Genomic DNA, 14,118 nt, shown 5'->3' with positions numbered 1-14,118 from the left:
ATAACTGTAATGTGGGATTTTCTGCCATTCTGCTCCTACTCTGTCTTTAAGTGACCTGGTGCTGAGTGAGATGGAAACCTTTTAATTTGCATTCAACTTCAAAATCTTCCTCAACTTCTTAGTATTAGCCTCTGTCTTTAAGACAGTGGCACTGCATTGGTGTTAATTATGGTCAAAATCTCGAGGTGGTAAATGCACTCTGCTCTGCCGCCGCACCATCTGCAAGGAGCGATTTGTTATTTCACCACTTCTCTCTCCTTTAACCCCTCTGTTCCTCCCTCTCTCGCTGAGCACTTTATCGTGCCTGTGGCTCAACTTGACCTTTAAGGGAGAAGTCATAATAATGTCTCTCCTCAAACTTCAAACAGCGACTGCGCTTTTGTTTTAATTCATCACTGCTCTGACTCAAGCAGTGGAAGAAAAGAATAACCCAGCAGTGACACAGATGAACTGGACACGTAGGACAACAAGAATGAAAAATAAGAAGCTGTTTTGCCTCTTTATGACTTATCCAACTGTTGTGACACTGAGAAAACCCAGTCAGCCACATGTGGCGGTTTTATGCACATGGATTACGCCCGACCTTACACTAGCAATATTCAGTGTCTTTGTAGGATGGGGTTTAATGTGAAGCCAAAATTCATAGATTACACTGTCCCTCAGTTAGTCTATTAGTTGAACTGAAGGATACATTCACGTTTTCTAAGTCTATCTCAAAACAGTCACATGACCATTGATCTTCCTCACACTTCTGAAGTCTCATATTAGCTTCATATTAGACAACTGTGGACTTCACCTCCCATTATTATCATTATCATATTGCTTTAGGGGAGGATTTACGTGCAGCTGTAACAAAGAAATATCAGTTTTATTCTGTGTATCATTATGTACAGAACATTAATATTACTTATATAGTTGGTGACAGCACGAGATGTCACTAATGAAGAGGGGAAACTGTAAGATGAAAATTAAAACTGGTCATTGCACTAACTTTTGAAACGTAAAGAGTAAGAGTCAGGTTTCTTCACTCAGTTTTTCATTTTGCTTGTGGTGCCCCCAGGCATGCTAAGAAACCAAAGTCACATCTGCTTTGTAATTTGAAGATCTCTAACCTCAAGAACCAAAATGATGAAATACCCCCCAGGGCCTTACATGACTGTAAAGCCCTAAGTTGCCTGTACTGTATAATAGCTTGACATGGCCAGCATGCCAAGGTGACAAACAAAATTGGACTGAAATAAATGGAAAACATGTCAGAGTCTAAAGCCAACGGAAACTTTGATGAACATGTGAATTTTAATAAAGTGTAATATCTATATCTAATCTGAGAAATATGATTCTCATACTCTAATGGTATCTAATGATAATGAGAAAAACATTTTGAGCAAAACCAGCCTTCAGTTTGTAACCTCAGATGCAAATGAAGTTTTTATCTCATTTCCAAATAAATCTCTTCAAAAACTCCTATACTCACCCTCAGCAACTGGCTCTGAGTTGAAGAATCTTTGTCCAAAACCAACTAGAAATCCATCTGTCATATTATAATCCTTTCCCAAGTTGGATATTAAGTGTGAAAGCAATGCGAAATTGAAATCTCAATCGCTCCTCGTTTCCTTTAAGTCCCCAGGGAGAGAGTGTTGTTAGGGCTGGCTGATGGTGGACACATTACTTGGCTGCAGCTTTGGTACCAGAGTGATGACGATTAATAAACTGACTAACTGGATGTAACCGTACATAGTATTTTCATTGTGTGATTGCACTGTACTGTATTTTGTCTGTTATCTGTTTTGCTGATAGTGAGCAAGATTTAATCAGGTTATGTCACACTGTTGCTTTTCCAATAACAACCACAAACCCCAACATTCACTAAAATCCAAGCAATTATCCAAATGCTTCTCCTGAATGTAACTTGATCGGTGATTGTATTCTCCATCCTCATCACTATAATCAAAGTACAATTATTCTTCTCAGTTCTTTAGAAATGAACAGACTACAAGTTACTGATATGCCTTTTGGTTTGATAGCATATCCCAACCTTGTATCATCATAAATGTTTGTCCAAATACACTGATACAACTAATATACAGCTCCACAGAGATAGGGCTGTCCTTTCCTGCTGAAACTAAATCAGCTCGATTCACTATCAGTCCAATGTCCACAGTCAGACACACCATTACAGGGATTACTTGCCTTGTAGTGGTCAGACATCGTGATGATTAAAGCTCAAGTTTGATCTGGTTTGTATATTACCATATTACCACTGGCTTTCATGGCTTTCCATTTGCTTAAATAACTTTCAGGTATTGTTGAATGTTGAGCCCATCGTGACGCTTTGACATATGTTTTCAAATCAGACAGTCTGATGGAATTGTGACTAACCTAAATGTAACAAGGAACACCTGTCGACTAAAGCAAATCAGAGGGTCAGAGTCACGACGCTAAAATCCACATAAATCATGTCAGGATCAGCGCCTCATGAACTTTTTGGAACCCCATCACCCAGATTTCCCAGTTACTATGGAAACGACATGCAGATTCCCAAACATGGGACTGACACATTCAGAAATGGTGTAAACTTCTGAGAAATAGCATCAACACCTGCCCAAACAGTAAGTTATATCCAGTGAGTCAATCAACCAACCAAAGTCCATCCGGGGTACGATGTCATGTCTACTGCCTGGTCTATTGTTTAATCCTGTCCCAAGAGAAAACCGTTAGCAACAACATTTCCTGTAAAACACTGTCAGATACTCATAACCAAAGCAATGACTGTTAACTTCCTGGTTAACACAGAGTCATTACCTCATTTGTGGGTGGCTAAAACTCAAGTTTCTGCGTTGATACTGCTGGTGTCAGAATGAAGGCACAGGCATAGATGGCGATAAAGATAAACATATACAGTTGTATAGACAAAAATCACTCTCTCACACACAAACACAGGCATACACACACCAAATACCCTCCAACCCCTGTCCTCTTGCAGACAGAGCGAGTCACTCCTGCCACTGTAACCACTATCCGTCTATTGTCCTCTAGAAGGAATGTGCTTGGGCGTACATAACACAAATTAAGTGTCTGTCCGCAGTGGAGATGTAATCAGTGTTCCTGGATGCTGCAAAGACGCAGTGGTTGTTGGTTGTCTACCCATTACTTCTTTCCCTTCATTCCACCACTCAGACTATAATAGGACATTTGAGACTCAGAGAAATGGACTAGAGGTATAAACAACACCAGTAGCTTTGCACACTAGTTTCCATAACAGGCTGGGCTGCGCCAGGTCTTAGATGGTTGATTACCACCACCCAAACAAACTTTACATCTAAATTAGACTTTATGAAGCTTGCAACATTTTAGAAATATGAATAATAAATAAAAATAGTCTGACAAGGCTGCCCATCTTATTTAATGTCATCTGGGCGTAGATGTGAAGAGAGAGATGTGGAACAGAGCCCTGTCTTGTCTGGTGAAATGACTCTGGGACCAGGGAGCTAGCTAGCCACCTAACAAATGAGAAACAGGTTTATACCCAGACAACAAAACAAAAGAATATGGATTACTTTGAGAATGGGAAAGAAAAAAAGAGAGAGGTAGACAAAGTTGAAGTGCAGTGAGAGAAAAAAAAAGCGTAAATCAGTTAAAGAGGGAACAGAGAGACACAACAGCATTCTTGCTAGGGCAGTGAGGGCTAACCCATGTAACATGAGGGAATTATGGTGGCTTTAACAGCTGTCTGCAATGCTTCTCTTCTCCTTGGCTCCCTCTCTCTGACAAAAGAAGCAAGGCAGTGCGACATCAAAGGCCAGATTTGCAAGTCTAAGAAGCGGTTTGAGAGCTGGAAGAAGGTACAGAGAGAAGGCATTGTGTGGGTCCGTGGTTGACAGAGGAGACGTTAAGAGGTTTATGCTTGACTAACACTGTTCCATAGTTCTCCCTCTGGTTTCTACTAAGGCATCTTAGACATCCAGCGCCTCAAGGGTTCCAGGAGATGCAGACGCGGCAAGTGTTTGCACCAAATGAGGGGAGCTGACAAAAGGAGTACTGTCTGAGAGGACAGAAGTTTGTAAACCGCATGGTGGGGGGATGAAGAAGTCAGTGGTCGAGGACCCTTGGAAGGACAGAGACCTTGTCTCAGTCTAAAAACACAAACAAACAAAAGCTTGCCCTGGGCTTCTGTAGAAATATAGCACATATACAGTATACTGGAAACTCAGTACCTATACAGTACAGAAGCAGGCGTACAGAGCTTCACACATGGCATGTTCAGACTCAGACCCACCCAAAAAAACATCTTTCTACGTACTTATTCATGTTCAGTGTCACACGACATTGTAGCTTATGCCAGCTAACTGGACAAACAGCAGGAAAACATCAGTCCACTGGAGGGCTAACGTGTACCGTACATAAACAAATTTGTTCAGACAAACACAAATAAACAAACACGCATATTGTGCTTAAGTGAACAAAAAGTGGTATGTTCTTGATCACAGGCTGTCTAGGCAAGAGGAGACCTCAGTCACCCATACTACGACCACAACTAGAGTGCCTCTAAACTACCAGCAACTGTGGGCTGACTGGAGTCTCACTCAGACGACGTGAATGACAGCACTACAATGAAACCACAAGCTCTCTCGCTAAAGAACAAATGCGGCATGGGTTAACCCTATACAGCTACCCCTAACCACAGAGTGGTACGTTGTGTAATGAAACTGAAGGCCAGGAAAATGTAGAAAACATATCACAACAATATGGTCATACATTCAAAAAAAGTATCGAGATCCAAGTTTTTACAAGTCATTTTTGTGCCGTTCATGCCTGTAAAGTCATTTGTGTGTTTCATTTGCTCTATGTCGCTGACAACTCACATGCATGAACGGCACAAAAATGACTTGTAAAAACTTGGATCTCGATACAGCTCTTATGTTTGGACATAATGTTTAAATGTTTAATGTGTGTTGTGCTAAGAAAAGATTCCTTTGAGTGTCACTGATGTATCTTCTAAAATGTTTTCATGGTGAACTGAATTTACAGTATATGGCAAGACGCTTTTCTCAGTCCCAGGGGGGTCATGTGACCTGTAGTTCCTTCTGTGGCCACTATACCAAGCTCACCGTGCAGCCCTGTGCTGTTCCTATGGGACTGGTCATACAGCACTAAGGTGCTGTCCGTGGTGCTGAACCCCGGGCAGCACCAATGGGACCACAATGCTCACTGATTCCTTACCTGCATCTCCACGCCTCCAGCTTCAGGAGAGAACCAAGCACCAGGGTGGTGAAGCTAGGCACACACTGTATACTTTCAGGCAAATTTTAGCCCAAAATTGGTCACCAACTAATTTTTGAATCAGGATTTCTGGCATTTTGGTCGGCCGTGTTCCAGTTTGAGCATTTGCATGGTTTGAATTCAAACATGGTTGCTGTCAAAAGAACTGTAATAACTGTAGTTAGCTAGTTTTGTAGCTGTAGTCTTAATATGATATAGTCGTGATAAAAAACTGAACTTTACTGCAGAACAGACAGAATATGGTTAATATTTTCTGCTTGATCCATACATTATGAGCACAGAAGTCGCAGGTTCGCAGAATGGCTGATCAAGGTCTGATTGAGTTAATGCAATAAATGAATGAATGAATGAATTAATTAATAAAGATCAATAAAAATGCACAGTGTCTGCCCAGCTTAAGAAAGTATGCTACAGAGAGAGCCAACCATTATAAAGGGATGGATCCAGCGCTGGAGAGCTAGTTGGTGGGTGGAGGATGGTCTTATGCCGGTCTAACCTCTTACGGCAGGTGGGGTCTACTCTACTCTTCCACTCATTAAGTCATTACATGTAAGCGTAAAAGAAAATCAGCATTTGCTCCACTTATTGCTATCTGTCCTCCAACTGTACTCAACGACCAAACAACAAGTGGCAATGACAATATTTGTCCCAGTGTCGCCCTTTCCATGATATATATCCAAAGAATTCTGGTCTGTTAGCACAGTGGAAACACAAGGCACAATCAAAGTCTTACCGGTTCTTATCAGTTCAAATTATGAGATGCTGCAGGTTATGGAGTGTTAAGTAGGACCTAACTGTGCTGCAGACTCACAGCCATGAGCAGAAACTCGCCATCTGGCTGTTATGATCTGTGTGGTGACTATAGCTCCAGGTATACTGAACAAGTCATATAATCCTAACTGTTGTACTGTAGCTGTTCTCATCCTCTAAAAAGAAAAAAGACAAATGCATAAGACATGTTAATGAGAGGTTAAATCTGCCATTGTGTCCCCTTAATCTAAATTTTACTCTAACTATACACAAAGTAATGAAGAGGTTGTCAAAAGAAAAGATAATGACACAAAAGACATCGGCCTCAGTGAGAGACCTCATTCTGTAACTGACATCATAGCACAACATGAGTTGTTGGACTGTTAAGACTGGGATCTCAATTGAATAAATTGAATAAATCTGCTGTCACAATGTGGCCCAGGGTCATTAAAACATACCAACACTTTTGTCATGTGGAGACCAACCAGAAACAGTTCTGCTGCCCAAACAGGGCTGCAACCCGTGGTTTAAGACCCTTTGTTGTAGTTTCAAGGCCAAGGATTTGATGGAGAGGATGAAAACATATTTTTTAAACTGCTAACACATTGGCATGTTTAAAAAGATTTACATAGAAAAACAAATATGAGATTCTAGCAGCTCAGCTCTCATCAACATGATAATTAAATTAATCTCCTCATGTCAGAGAGAGAGCTTCCTCTGGGACAAACTACACAGGGAGTGGAATTACTCAAATATATATACACACAGAGTCATGACAGACCAATGGCACACCAGATATACAACACGAAATCAAAATAAAATCTCATAGCATGTCAGTAAGAGTAAGAAAACAAACTCTTCTAAGGATTGGCCTGAGTTTTGAAGGGATGAGCAGGAATTAACCACATTAAAGACGGAGATAAAAAGAAAAAGCGAGCTGTGAAGGTGGAGACTCACTGTGTTTCTCATGAAGACCTTCGCTGTGGCAGCTGTGGTAGAAAGCTGAGGAATGTATTGTTTTAAAATGGTTGGAAGAGGACCAAGTGGTGGACTGCTGAAAGATGAGAATGGGTCCCCAGAATATTCAGGAGTCATTTCAAAAATTATTGTGAATGTTATGAAGCTTTTTCTTTGTCTTTGCAATATAAGGCGAACATTAGGTTCAAAACTATCTTATTAATCACTAATCAAGCCTGGTCCTATAAGCACTGCTGGAAGAAATACTTTCAGCCCTCCATTACTATTACTACACTGTACTATACTGTACTATACTATATTATATAGATAAATATTGACAAAAGGCAAGTACAATTTCTCAAAAACTGGACTTGTGTACTGGAGGTGCAGTTGCAGACTGAGCAGTTGCTGGAATGAACAGAGGTGAGGAGTGAGGCCTGTAGCCCGGGAAGCAAATATCCTGGGAACATCAAATTACCTGTGGCCTTTGACCTCTTGTTGTCATCGTGTGTATACGGAATTTCATACAGCAGATCTGTCTTACTAAAAGAAAAAAAAGAATCCTCAGAGGAGTGTATATCTGTCGAGTTACCTTGAAAGATGTGCAACAGTGAAAGTGTCGAACTGCTGATGAAATTAATCTTAATAGAAACAAACACTACACACATGCTCACACACACAAATAATCATACTACAGTACATTAACAGACACAATTATGACCACATATTCACTTAATTGGCATGCAAACATAATTTTTGGAAATATGGATACCACAGTCAGTACAGGGAAAAATGAATGTGGAATTATCTGATTAAAATGGCAGATGATAGAATAAATAAATAAGAAGGTGGTTATGTGGGGTAAATAACATTGTCAGCAAAAGAACTCTATCTCTGAGGAGCTGGATATTCTGTATGCAATATGTCAAAAATAATTTATGTGGTAACGATAACTTACTAAAAGTGAGTTTTTATTCAAAATTAATGGAAAATAGTTTGAAAGTATTTATAAACTAAAATTAAGGACATATATACATGCTGAAAGTTTGGCCCTGAATCATTCTGTTACATCTCGCTTCTCTAGAAGACAAAGACCTTTAATTTCACAGTTGAGAACTGGTATTCTTCCTCTGGCCATTGAGGGTGACGGATTTAAAACTATGCAGGAGAAAAACTGACTGGGTCAGCTGGGTGATGAAGGAGAAAGTGATTCTGCTTTTCTTTTATACTGAACACACTATATGTCTATATTTTTGTTTGATATGGGATTCCTTTTACCTCTTTCTTTTTCCTTAACTTTATTGTTGTATTATTTGAGCGGTGCTGACTGGAGGCCAAGTCCTCTTCATTCACCACAGACATTAACCATGTAATGTGGACCAGGAATGTCAATCGTGCATAGCTGAATAAGGTTGTAACCTCGACTAATGATGACTGTTGTGTTTGTCTGAGGTTATCCTACCCGGGAAGCCGTGATGATGATGATGACGACCTTCTCTCTCAAAGGACTGACTTAGATTCTGACCCACTGACTCACACACAATTTGTATCCTGTTGCCATGGACACAAAATGTTAAAATAACCAGTAAAAAATGCATCTTCAGCTTTCAACATTCAGCCAGTATTTATGACATTTGTTCTTAATAATCACTATGGTGATTTTTATTTATTTATTTCATTCCACTGGTGGGTTGTTTCAGGAGACATGCCTGAATGAAGATGAAGATAAATGTGAGTGTGATCGCACAGGATGAATTACTGTAATGATGAACTTTTTATAATGACTCAGTCCAAATGAACAGCAGTCCCTTTTATCAGCTTCGCTCTCTCCTTCTCACTGATCATTCAATCATGTGCAGCTTAACCTGACTGGCGCTAATATCTCCCACAGGGTCAGTCTAATCTACTGCATTTAAGGCCATAATCTTGGACGAACAGCACAACTAAACCACTTCACTTGAGGGCAGTGTTTCTTAAACAATGGGACAGGACGGTGAAATATGAAATCCAACTTGGCAGATGAATTGATACATTTTATGGAATAAAAATATCTATTTTGAATAATGAGCTGTAAAAGTTGAACCCTGCTGTAAGGTGAAAACAAGAACCCGGATCCCCGCACTGACACAACAAAGTGTCTATGGCAAGTAAGCAACATGAGACACTCATCATAATACACACATGAACAATAGCACATGGCGTACACTGATGACTGTAAAAACATTCTCTCTCTCTCTCTCACACACACACACACACACACACACACACACACACACACACACACACACACACACACACACACACACACACACACACACACACACACACACCCCTATAACAAATACCTCCCTGTCATGCCTGCTTCCAACAACACGGCCAATCTAACCACAAACTAATAGTCCTGGGCTGCTATCTCCAGCACATTACCCTCGGGAACCACACACACGCACACCAACACAACATTGACACACTTATAAACATGGACCGATACCACACACACACACACACACAACTCCGACAGACACACATCTAGCAAGAGAGAGGGAGAGCTCTTCTGTAGAATCCCGCTCCTGGAGTAAATTACAATTTATTCAAATTGTGAATATTTCTTGTAGGCACTTAAAAAGTCCTTCCCAAATCCAGGGGGCTTTTTACGCCCCTCTCCCTGCTAACCACACAAACCACAGGGATTTCCATCAGCAAGGCTGCATCCTGTACCAAGCAGCCAGATATTTCAACCATCCACACCACACCACACGCCAGAACCCTGAAAAACAGCAGGGTGGGGACAGTGAGTGCGTTTGTGTGTGTGTGTGTCTGTGTGAGACATATATAAACTGTACTTAATTATAGAAAGAGTGTGTAGCTATACGCTTGATCACCATGGTATTTTCTGATCAATGTATCAATCTCTATATCCATAGCTCTCATACATCATATATAATAATATGATATTATATCATATATATATATATATATATATATATATATATATATATATATATATATATATATATATATATATATATATATATATATATATATATATATATATATATATATATATATATATATATATATATATAAAAATAAAATAAATATATATATAATAAAATAGCAAAAACATTTATAAATGGGGGATTTTGTGTGTTTATAAACTTCTTCACCTTGGCTGGTAAATGCTAGGGTGTGAAGGCATGCTGAGCCTGAAAGAGAGAAAGTAGACTGAGAAGCCTGACAGACTCCAGGCCTTAGGAAACATTTTATCACAGTGTGTGCGTGTGTGTGTGTGTGTGGTTCTGAGTGTGCACGTGTAGGTATGAATTTGATCAAGTGTTTGACCACAGCCGGCTCTGAGGACGTGACTGCCTCAATCGACCCTTTTAATGCATCTTATGGTTATGACTGACAGAAGAAATGAGGGGGGTTGAAAGAGTGGAAGGGAGACGGAGGGAAACAGAGGAGCAGTGAGAGGGAGTGTGACCTGAGCTGAGGTTCACATTTCACTGCAAAAACACTCTGCTTGAGCGTTCTTCTGAGAGAAGTGACAGATATTCTGAGGTATGTCAACATCGTGGGAAATGTACACTGGTTAGACCGCTCAGGATCACACACATTTAGCACTCTTCTTCCACAAAATGGACACACAAAGGCACACACAGGAGATTGCAGGATTTTTAATATGCCTCCCTGTTTTAGTTCAAGCTGAAACAACAGCAGGCCTGTTCATTTTGGAAGTTCATTCCTCTCTCTCCTGACTCTTTTTGACCATTTCTGTTGACTGGCACGAGTAGATTAAGATAGGATTAAAGGATTTAATATACGATAATAAAGCATAGTTGGCAAATCTGCTCATCTATACTTCATTAATGGATTGCTTGTGCATCGTGAGACACATGGGGAAGGTGGGAGGGACAGCAAGATAGTGAGCAGACACATTTTTGGCTGTATTGCCACTGTAAACTTCTCTAAGCCAATCTGAGTGTTAAGAGCATGGCTCATCCTTTGCCCCTGCTTCCCTTTTTCCATGTCCTCCTGTATTCTCAAGTAGGTCTGTACAGTATCCCCCTTGACAAGTCCTTGCTACCCTCCTTTTGAATTTCTCATATTTCCCTTTCCATTCTGTCCTTATCGCTTCTTCTTCACTCCCACCATCACTCTTTCTGTCCCCCCATCGTTCTTTTTTCAAGATGATCTCATGTCCAGTGAGCTCTCAGGGGAGCTGGAGAGAGAAAAGGGGGACAGATTACTTTACAACAGCAAATTAGTAGCTCTGGCTTGTGTGTGTGCCTGGGGGACAGGTCAGCTGGGACACACACATCATACCAGAGCCATGAGGACAGGCCTGCTTTCTCGACAGGCCCCAGGCCTTCTGGACAAGACAAGATTGGCCATGAACAATAAGGGTGGGGAATGTCTAAGTGTGTGTGTGTGTTGTGGATAAAGTGAGGAGAAGGGGCAAGCTTATAGGGTAGAGACAGATGATCCCTAGACAGAATGATGGTGCTAAGAGGGCTAGGAGGGTGAAATTAAGCGAAGAGGACCATGACCTCATGTCAAGAGAGTGGACCGACTCAGACCAGGGCTGATGAGAGAGCAATGTGACCATGGATGATGTATGGAAGATTAAAGTTGCACAAAGACATCCAAAAGAGAAGGACTGGGACCACGAAAGCCCAGACCAGACCAGGCCAGATGTGGAGCAAGGCTTTAGGGGTAATTCAAGGCCATGATCCCAGCTGAGAGGACAGCACTTACTGGGGTGTGACAGAGATACAAAGTAGAAAGTCGCCTTGTAGCCAGAGTCCAAGAAAGAACAGGATAGCCAGGCGGAGGCCAGCGGCAGGACAAGCCAGACAAGGGCTAATGAGCTCAGCCAGCATGGTCGTAAACACCAGAACACAGGACGGCGTTAGGGGGATTGACCAGGGGACAAGGACAGCGCTGGGAAGCTGTGTGCTGTTGTTGGAGAGCGTTAAGAGAAAGGCACAAATGTCCAAGTGAGACCCCGAAACAGAGCGGAGGCCAGAGACTGTCCAGGTCTGCTGATCTCATCGAGTTGATGGAGCAGAGGCATCAAGTATAAAGAGAGAACTGGACTGAGCCGACGTCTAGGGAATACTGTCCAGCTATGTTTTCTAAATTGTGGCTTAGGGTGTGTGGCCTGAAATGGGTTTTGGCCTGTGTCTGGTGGGTCCCTACAGTACATGGCAAGAAAAGACACAGAATACTATGCACAGCATTAGCATATCACCAGCATGAGTGAGCTAATTGCACTGTGGGTCCCAAGCTGAAAAGTGTTTACTGATGTACTTGGAGGCGTTACAGCACTGGGGAATGAGGAGGGGATGAGGGGATGTGAAAAAGTGCGAAAGGAAAAAGACTGGGATATGGAGCTCAGACAACATAAAAATAGTTGAAAGCTCAGGTCTGCTAGTTGGACAGTTCGAGGACAGAACAGACAGCTGACTAGACACATTTGTCCATGAGGTGATGAGGTCCATCATTCAAACAGTCAGCACTGTGGCCGACACTGTTTGGAGGCACTGTGAGCTGTTGTTTATTCACAATAGAATTAAAGTGAAAATGGAAATGATGTAAAATGAGACTCTATTTCAATGATGAGTGGGGTCAGAGTGATGAAGGAAAATGAAAGGCATAATGGGAGAGGGCTTAGGGGGTTTAGAGATGAGGGAGGCTTGGAGTAGATGGTAGGGTATGATAGGTTTAAAGTTCACAGTTGGGGTGTAAAATGAGTAGAAATGTACAATAACAATACAAAGCCTGAAAGAATCCAAAGCTTAGAGCAGGATACGGCATGAGGTTGCCAAGACATCTGACAAATAGGCTACAGGTCAGGGATTAAGGGGAAGGTCTTGGGGTTGAAGTGGAGACCAGGCTCACAGATAGGAAGTAGAAAGGTTGCTAGGGAGAGTGAGGAGGTCTGGGGAATAATGGCTCGTGATGATCACAGTTGTTTTAGACACTCCAAAGCATCACGGGACATAAGCAAAACAGCACAACCACTTATACTCAGTCTGGAAACTGATTTGTAAGAGCTACAAAAACACACTCGCAGGGACAAAGTAACCATTACAGAAATACAACCCTTTCTCTTATCAGTGTCACTATTTTTATAACCCTGAAATGTAATTAGGTGTGTATGCTACAATTTGCTGAGGCGGACACATTGGCAGGCATTTTATCATCAAGCTAAATAAGTTAGCTGAGTGTTTTTGGCAAAGTTGCACTATTTCTTATTTATCTAGTTTCACAAATCATGTTCATCTTGAGAACACATATTTCATATACCACAAACACATGAAGGAATAACACATGACAGAACCATCTTGGAATCACATTCTTCATCTCTGATGACATTTGGCCCATTCGGACAATCTTTCTTGCAAAACATCCCTGAAAATACAGAGGTCATTTTGACTCACTGCTAAAATGAGATGTGGTATTTGCTGCTCTGATATGCCAGATTGCCACTCTCCAAGGGTGTGTGTGTGCTTGTGTGTGTGTGTGTGTAAGCGAGAGTGAGGTAAGAGCACAGATTAACCATGGTCGATGATTAATACAACTTGACTTACTGACTTACTGCGAGCAATTATGGCCATGTCTTTTCTCAAGCTTGACTTTCTCACACTCGCCGTGGAACACATGGGGGTCCTGAAACATGTGCGATCCAAACACACACACATATGCCACAGATCGCCAGCCCACCCTCGGCTCAACCTCAAAACCACAAAGGGTTAAATATAATCAATCTTCTTTAACAATGCTGTCAATGCACTGTTTGAGTGCGCTGACAGAAACACACAGATAGTGGCTGCAAGCTGATGATGGTGTGTCCAGTGTGTCTGTGCGTATATCTCTGTGAATCTGTGGACAAGATTTGTATGATCAAATCAGTATGTATTTGTATGTGTAAGCCATTCTTTCCGCCATTGGTATGTATGTATATATATATGTGTGTGTGTGTGTGTGTGTGTGTGTGTGTGTGTGTGTGTGTGCATGTAGGTGCACACGTAGTACATGTGTATCCAGGTACACACTTACATGTTTCAGAATGAGTGTATGTGAGTTTATGTTCGTACTTCTATGTGTGTACCGCTTGTGCAAATA

General features: G+C 41.4%; 1 protein-coding gene across 1 annotated transcript in view; it reads right to left on the bottom strand.

Annotated features, from left to right (window-relative positions):
* Window positions 1-14,118, bottom strand: part of LOC139205776 (intermembrane lipid transfer protein VPS13B-like) — a 309,322-nt gene that overhangs the window by 31,152 nt on the left and 264,052 nt on the right. The window lies entirely within an intron of this gene.

Source organism: Pempheris klunzingeri, chromosome 8 (genome assembly GCF_042242105.1).
Source record: "Pempheris klunzingeri isolate RE-2024b chromosome 8, fPemKlu1.hap1, whole genome shotgun sequence".
Taxonomy (NCBI): domain Eukaryota; kingdom Metazoa; phylum Chordata; class Actinopteri; order Acropomatiformes; family Pempheridae; genus Pempheris; species Pempheris klunzingeri.
Note: the sequence above shows the minus strand (reverse complement) of the source record. Positions and strands in the feature narration are given on the sequence as shown.